Here is an 8,978-nt window from a genome sequence, read left to right on the forward strand (position 1 = left end):
TACCTTGATATTCTTACTCTAATCCTAACCAATCTCAGTCGTCATGTCTAAACCTGACCAACCCAACCAACAAAGGCAACGAGCACTAGCCAATCAGAGGCAGAGGAGGGCGGGTCATGACTTCGCCATCCCAGGAAGAAAATTTGGCGCACTGTTTATTAAGGCCCGAGCGCTGACCAGCGCGAAGCCCTCTTGTATCCAAAGGAATTATTATTAGGGCCCGAGCGCTGACCAGCGCGAAGCCCTCTTGTATCCAAAGGAATTATTATTAGGGCCCGAGCGCTGACCAGCGCGAGGCCCTCTTGTTTCCAAAGGAATTATTATTATTATTATTATTATTATTATTAGGGCCCGAGCGCTGACCAGCGCGAAGCCCTCTTGTATCCAAAGGAATTATTATTAGGGCCCGAGCACTGACCAGCGCGAAGCCCTATTGTTTCCAATGGGGTTATTAGGGCCCGAGCGCTGACCAGTGCAAAGCCCTCTTGTATCCAAAGGAATTATTAGGGCCCGAGCGCTGACCAGCACGAAGCCCTCTTGTTTCCAAAGGAATTATTATTATTATTATTATTATTATTTATTTATTTTATTATTATTATTATTATTATTATTACAACTCTTTGACCTCAAATAACTTCTACAAACGTGTACCAAAACTCACCAAAATTGGCGTGCGCGTCAGTTCTGGTGAAAATCGCAGATTTTATGCGTCTCGCAAAAAATGCGGGGAAAAATGGCTCGACAGCGCCACCTAGAAAATTAAGAAAAGCGAGCCCCACGATACAGATCGTCGTAGAACAATGAAATTTGGTGTGCTTATATATCATGACCAGACGCACCAAAAACTCTCTTGGAGCCATACCCTAAATCCAACAGGAAGTCGGCCATTTTGGTTCAAAGTTGCCATTTTCAGGCCAATTTTGCCGTTTTTAGGCCGCGTACTTTAACGAACTCCTCCTAGGGATTTGACCTGAGCAACTTGAAATTCGGTCAGTATCATCTACAGACCTGGGAGATGAAAAGTTATCAAAACGGTGAGTTTTCGACATTGCCGAGGGGGTGTGGTCGGGCGGCGAATATGATCCTTCGCCGTGAAAATTCAAACGGCCATAACTCCGGCATGCACGATCCTAAGAGACCCAAACCTTTTGTGCTTGGAAAGAGTCCCGTCCTGAACACATCCATGTGTCAATATTGGATCTAAGTCATAGCGCCACCTACTGGCAACAGGAAGTTACATGTTTTACACTTTGACGCTCTGTGGGTGGCACGGTGATGGGATCCACCTCAAATTTACTCAGAATAGCCTAAAGACCTTGGAGATGGTATATTATGAAGTTGGTGACTTTTCGTCGAAAGGTGTTGCCATGACGACGCGGCGAATTTCGATGTCTCGCCATGAAATTTCAAAGCCTTATAACTTGACTCCACATGGTCTGATCTTTTCCAAATTTCATATGCTTGTTAAGAGTCCCGGTCTGAACACATTGTCAGGCCCATATTTAGTGAGAGTCGTAGCGCCACCTACTGGCAACAGGAAGTATCATGCGTCGTTCCCCGTTGTATTACTCCTAGGAAATTTGGCCGATGCACCTGAAATTGACTCAGCTAAGATGTAAGACCTTGGTGATGCTACATTTAGCAGGTCATGACCCATGACCAAACGCTGTTGCCATGGCGACACATCCTTCGCCATGAAATACGATGCTGTATTTTAGGGACAAGGGATGGGTTTACAGTCACGAAACTTGGCACACATGTCTGGAGCGACACCAGTTAAAATCCTGGATAGGTCATTTGCATAGATGTGACAATATGGCTCAACAGCGCCCCCTTGAAAATTTCAAAATTGTAGCCCCGCCTTCCAGATGAACGTAGGAAAATGAAATTCAGGAGGCTTATGTATCATGTCAAGACGCACAAAAAAGCCTCTTGGAGCCATATTGTAAGTCCTACAGGAAGTTGGCCATCTTGATAAAAGTGGTCATTTTTCGCGTTTTTTTGACCATTTCGCATACCTTGTATTTTAACGAACTCCTCCTACAGAATTCATGGTAACGACTTCAAAATCAGTGTGTGTCATCTACAGTAGTGTGTGATCAAAAGTTATCAAAAGATTTAGTTATCATTGAAGCGTGTGGCCGTGGCGTGGCGTTGAGTTTTGATGTTTCGCCATGACAGGCGAAATTGCTATAAGTTTAGTGTAAATGCTCGAGTCTACACCAAACTTTACATGTTTGATAAGACTCCCAGCCTGAACACGTCTAAATAGCAATATTCAGTCAGTGATGAAAACTGGCTCCATAGCGCCCCCTACGACATTTCAATGCAGCAGCCCCTGCAGCAGGCAGAGTAGGTGATTGAGGATGTGACGTTAATCTCCCCTTGCACTGTCTGAAAACAGCCCAGGGGTCCGTTTTACAAAGCAGGTTCAACAAACTCTGAGTCTAATCCTGAACTCTGAGTTGATCTACTCTGAGATAGAAAACTCTGAGTTTCCGGTTCCAGAACAGCTGATTTGAGTCAGTTTAATCAACTCGGAGTAGTTTCACCTGGAGACGGCTGCTGCTCGGTCAATGCGTAAGTTTAAATGAAGTCCTTTGTAATCACAATAATATTACAGAGGAAAAATGCTTGAATGGTCGCCTATTAATTTATTTCATTTAGGTCCAAGCGCACTTGGCAGCAGTTTAGGATGAAATTTAAAAACATTGTTCAAACAGGTGAGACCTCGGCATAATCTCATGGGGGTACCTCATTTTGATCATGTTTTACATTGTAAAGTAAATATTAAGTGGCTGTTTGACTGAGCAGTTGTTTTATCCCCAACATAATGCTGGTTTCACACACATAAATGTCTTCTCATCAACATCATGTTCTGTTAAATAATTAATCCTATTTAAACTAACACAGACTTCTACTCAGCCAACAGAAAGAAGGCAGATGCCCGTAAAACGGGTGGTGGTCCAGCACCGCCACCTCTAACGGAGGCAGAGGAGCTGGCCCTAAGCCAGAATTTAGGAAGGCCAGTGGCTGGCTACGACATTGTACAAAAAACTTCCGTTTGCAAAAAAACGCAGCGCAACACACAATATCTGCTGGGATGTGAGAGCATGACTACGATTGGTAATGTTGCAAATGTAAAGACGGCTTAGGTTGTGTATGTAGATGATGGACTGTGACGTGAAACGGTACCGCTCAAAAAGATAATGGCTGGAAATGCTAGAACATCTATGCGCGGTCTGATAACCATCTCTCGACGAATATTTAATTCTCTGCGCAGTAATGCTGCACCTTCATCCACGGGATCGTTATCAAAAGGACATGCCATGTTAGTGAAAAAAAGTCGCCACTTACTGTGCCTAATGGACTTCTAATATACTGACTCTGATTTTTTTAATTTATTTTTTAATTTTTTTTAATGATTTTTTTAAATGACAGACGGCAGAACTAGGCTACGCCAAAACTCGCCTGCTGCCTGAATGAATGAGGAAATCAAATGGAGTGTGTGGTTCTGAAAGAGGGCGGAGACTGAGAGAAACTCGAGGTTCATTGAGAAAAACCTGGTTCCGACCAGGTTAGATTCATAGAGTCTGTTGCTACGGTAACTGACTGAGAGCTTAAGTTACCCCTCTCTCTGAAACAGGCTAGAGTTATCCCTCTTTCTCTGGTTTGAGTTACCTCCCTTTTTGAAACGGAAAACTCAGAGTTTCCCTCATTTCAGGGTTAACAGACTCTGAGTTTTCACTAAACCTGCTTTGTGAAACGGACCCCAGGTCTGGGGACATCTATATGCCCGTGACAGAAGCCCTTCACCAGCGCCGAGCCCCGACATACGCAAGGACGCGAGGGCCCGATCATCGCTGCTTGCAGCTTTAATTATTATTATTAGGGCCCGAGCGCTGACCAGCGCGAAGCCCTCTTGTTTCCAAAGGAATTATTATTATTATTATTATTATTATTAGGGCCCGAGCACCTACCGGTGCGAAGCCCTATTGTAATTCAAGGAATTCTTCTCTATTATTAGGGCCCGAGCACCTACCGGTGCGAAGCCCTATTGTAATTCAAGGAATTCTTCTCTATTATTATTATTCTTCCGAAACAAACGCATTTTTGAGGGCCTAAACGTGCACGAAAAGTTGTTAAACTTTGCACATACATCAGAAGTGGTGAAAAATTTGATATTTTATGGGTCTCGCAAAAAGGCGGGGCAAAATGGCTCGATAGCGCCCCCTAGGAAATTAGGAAAATTGAGCCCCTCGATACAGATTGTCGTAGGAGAACGAAATTCAGTATGCATATGTATCATGACCAGTCGCACCAAAAAGTCTCTTGGACACATACCCTAACGCCAACAGGAAGTCGGCCATTTTGTGTCAAAGTTGCGATTTTGACACCGATTTGGTCATTTCCAGCCTGCATACTTTAACGAACTCCTCCTAGAGATTTGACCTCAGCCACTTGGAATTCGGTCTGTATCATCTACAGACATAGGAGATTAAAAGTTATCAAAACGGTGAGTTTTCGTCATTGCCAAGGGGGCGTGGCTGGGGGGTGAAATTCGATCCTTCGCCATGAAATTTGAAACGGCCATAACTCCGGCATACATGATCCCAAGAGACCCAAACCTTTTGTGATTGATTAAGAGTCCTGCCCTGAACACATCCATGTGACAATATTGGATCTGAGTCATAGTGCCACCTACTGGCAACAGGAAGTTACATGTTTTACGCTCCGACGCCCTGTGGGTAGCACAGTGATTGGATCCACCTCAAATTTACTCAGAATAGCCTCAAGACCTTGGAGTTCGTACATTATGAAGTTGGTGACTTTTCGCTGAAAGATGTTGCCATGGCGACGCGGCGAATTTCGATGTCTCGCCATGAAATTTCAAAGCCTTATATCTTGACTCCACGTGGTCTGATCTTTTCCAAATTTCATATGCTTGTTAAGAGTCCCGGTCTGAACACATGCTCAGTCTCATATTTAGCGAAAGTCATATCGCCACCTACTGGCAACAGGAAGTATCATGCGTCGTTCTTTGTTGTATTACTCCTAGGAAATTTGGCCGATGCATCTGAAAGTGACTCAGCTAAGATGTAAGACCTTGGTGATGCTACATTGGGCAGGTCATGACCCATGACCAAATGCCGTTGCCATGGCGACACATCCTTCGCCATGAAATACAATGCTGTATTTTAGGGACAAGGGATGGGTTTACAGTCACAAAACTTGGCACACATGTCTGGAGCGACACCAGTTAAAATCCTGGATCGGTCATTTGCATAGACGTGACAATATGGCTCAACAGCGCCCCCTTGACAATTTCAAAATTGTAGCCCCGCCTTCCAGATTAACCTAGGAAAAAGAAATTCAGGAGGCTTATGTATCATGTCAAGACGCACAAAAAAGCCTCTTGGAGCCGTATCGTAAGTCCTACAGGAAGTCGGCCATCTTGATAAAAGTGGTCATTTTTCGCGTTTTTTTGGCCATTTCGCATACCTTGTATTTTAACGAACTCCTCCTACAGAATTCATGGTAACGACTTCAAAATCAGTGTGTGTCATCTACAGTAGTGTGTGATCAAAAGTTATCAAAAGATTTAGTTATCATTGAAGCGTGTGGCCGTGGCGTGGCGTTGAGTTTTGATGTTTCGCCATGACAGAGGAAGTTGCTATAACTCTAGTGTACATGGTCGGATCTGCCTGAAAATTGACATTTGAGAACAGTCCAGGCCTGAACACGTCTACATGATAATATTCAGTCAGTGATGCAAATTGGCTCCATAGCGCCCCCTACGACATTTCAATGCAGCAGATCCAGCAGCAGGCAGAATAAGTGAATGAGGAAGTGACGTTTATCTCCCCTTGCACTGTCTGAAAACAGCCCATGTCTGGGGACATCAACATGCCCGTGACAGAAGCCCTTCACCAGCGCTGCGCCCCAACATACGCAAGGACGCGAGGGCCCGATCATCGCTGCTTGCAGCTTTAATTAGGGCCCGAGCACCGACCGGTGCAAAGCCCTATTGAAACTGAAGGAGTTATTATTATTAGGGCCTGAGCCCAAAGGGCGAAGACCCTATTGTTTTTCGTGTGTTTGTTTCTTTATTATTATTATTCTTTCTTGTTACGCCACTTTAACTCTAAATTTGACCCCCTAAACATGCTCAAAAACTCACCAAATTTGGCACGCACATCAAGTCTGGTGAAAAATTTGATAAAATGTAAAAATTAAACCCCAAAGTGCCAAAATGTGCTCGAGAGCGCCACCTATGTATCTAAAACGGCCGCCACGGCCCGTAGGAATGTCGTAGAGAGATCGAACCAAAACTCAATTATTCGTCTCATCAAGACCTACAAATCATACGCTGACACCCCTGACCTAAATCCAACAGGAAATCCGCAATGTCAATTTCAAAGTATGATTTTTTGCCAATTTTGGACCTTGAATAAACGCTATCTCCTCCTAGGGCGTTAATGGTATGGGCTTCAAACTTTAATACATGACTTATCACACTGTGTTGAGCAAAAGTTATTAAAAACTTTGTAATAACTCGAACGGTTTAGATTTAGTAAGCCCTGAAAGTTGGAGTGCGACATTACACCTTACAATGTAAACCAATGGGGAGGCAAATTCTGGGCATGGACTTTGTGCCAAACTGGGGCATCTGGCGTCTAAACTATGAGTCCCACCACTTTCAAACCTGTATCAATGGATTCGCGACGAAAATTCCTACAAAAAAATGATATTTTTATGTAGGATTTGGCCAAAGTTATGGGATTTATGAGGATTTTCCACAAGAAGATCACTTTGAAATCTTTCCTTCCAACTGTGAGGGAGAGAGAGAGAATGGGAGGGGGGGATGGGTAAAGTAAACATCTACTGCCTGTGACAGAGGGTGGAGCAAACTCCATTTCCAAGGATGCTTTGCGATTTTCACACCTCAGCAGGGAGCAGTCCACATTGGTCCCTCATTGGCGGAGACGCTCCTGAACAGCGGAGCGTCTCGAGGACACAGCCATGACATCACCACCCCTTTATAAGCGAGCACGCCCAAACTACACGTCTTTCCCATGTCACTGAGCTAGGGGTAACTCCTGTTCCCCTGTGAGTTAGCTTAACTACCCCACGAACATGTTTTCCCCTCATCGAAGACTCCCCTCGTCGGACGAGACGAGACTTTGCCCGTGTTCACCCGAACACATTCCTGGACCCGAGAGAGACCGCTGCTGCAACCAGCGTCCTCAAATTACCCCGAGAAAGAGGAAATGAAGTTACTTCGGGATAACGTGGACCGGCTCTGCCCTGCGCGTCTTCGCCGAGTCGTCTCTGCTGCTCTCTCCGCCACTCCACTCAGAGCCAGCTGCCTTGTTTTCGCTGACGTGCGAGAACGGCACCGTCTGCCTCCGAGCCAAGAACAAAGATGGACATTAAGACGGACTACACACACACACAACCTGCGCACTTTCTGAAGCGACCAAGTAAGAGGCATAAGTCTGGGCATAGGCAGTGTTAGTTGTGTGTTCTTTTCAGCATCAGTTGCTGTTGTTTAGCATTTAGCCTTTTTAGCTTTATTGCTATTGTTCTTGTTGTGTGAGTTGACGGACCGCCGAGTCCATTTTTCTCTGCTTTACTGTGAGGAGTATTTTAAGTTTGCTGCCTGTTAGTTGTGTTCACCACGCTAGACTATTTTGTGTTTTTCCCGGTCGGGACAACTGCTTCTTTTGTGCCACCGTGAGTGTGAAAGTAAATTGATTTGTCGATCAGAAACCAGACAACGTACGTTACAGACTGCCGTCCGTACGTGCGCTCTCTGTGGACAAAAGCTTCTCTCCCTCTCACGATCGCTTTCCCTCCTCCCTCTCTTGCGACTAACACACACACTCACACGCGCGCACAGACACACGCACCGACATCTTTTTGCACATCTGACGGTCAGATAACATCAGACAAAGCTTTGCTTTGTCTTTCGTTATCCGCCATCAGACACGTGTGTTTTTCACGGAATTGGGTGAGGGCAAGACGCCGACCACCAGTCACCTTGTAAGACACCGCCGTACTAATGCCATCGAGTCTCGCGTGACGTGACATACTCCCACAGTCACGTCCGCGTCGCAGACCTTCGACGTCATCACGTCAGGCCCCGTCGTCATCTCTCACACACACATCTTTACATACATACATATGCGCATTCCCCTGCAAGTGTCCAACTCTGTGCAAAGCTGTTTGTGTTTTGTTTGGTAGAATTAGATTTTAGAATAGCTGTTTATTGAATGAAGTATTTGTTAACTTTGTTAATTTTGCTAAGTTTAATAAACAATGTTATATCTTTAAAGAGAAGTTCTTTTGTCATTATTGTGTGTAACATATTGTGAGATGTGGCTAATTGAAGGAGTCAGAGCTTGAATTCAGCCCTTCTTTGTTCACCCTTGAAAGTTGATAAGGTTGTTAAGGTTAACAATATTTTGATTTCGTAATCCATAATTGTCTGTGAACAGAGGGGTGGGCTCACAGAGAGACACTGGTTAGTATTGTGCGTCAAAAGACTCTCACACTGATCATCTCCAAACGTTTTCTTGGTTCCCAGGAGCTTAGGTGACTGCGCCGCGGCCCGCTGTGCGCAAGGGCGCGAAGGCCCGTCCAACGCTGCTTGCAGCTTTAATTATTATTATTCCTCCGAAACAAACGCATTTTTGAGGGCCTAAACATGCACGAAAACTCATGAAAATTTGCACAGATGTCAGGACTGGCGAAAATTTCGATATTTTATGGGTCTCGAAATAAAGCGGGACAAAATGGCTCGACAGCGCCACCTAGAAAGTCAAGAAAATTGAGCCCCTCGATACAGATTGTCGTAGGAGAACGAAATTCGGTATGCATATGTATCATGACCAGACGCACCAAAAAGTCTCTTGGACACATACCCTAACGCCAACAGGAAGTCGGCCATTTTGTGTCAAAGTTGCGATTTTGAC

Source organism: Thunnus maccoyii, chromosome 9, assembly GCF_910596095.1.
Source record: "Thunnus maccoyii chromosome 9, fThuMac1.1, whole genome shotgun sequence".
NCBI classification, from domain to species: Eukaryota; Metazoa; Chordata; class Actinopteri; order Scombriformes; family Scombridae; genus Thunnus; species Thunnus maccoyii.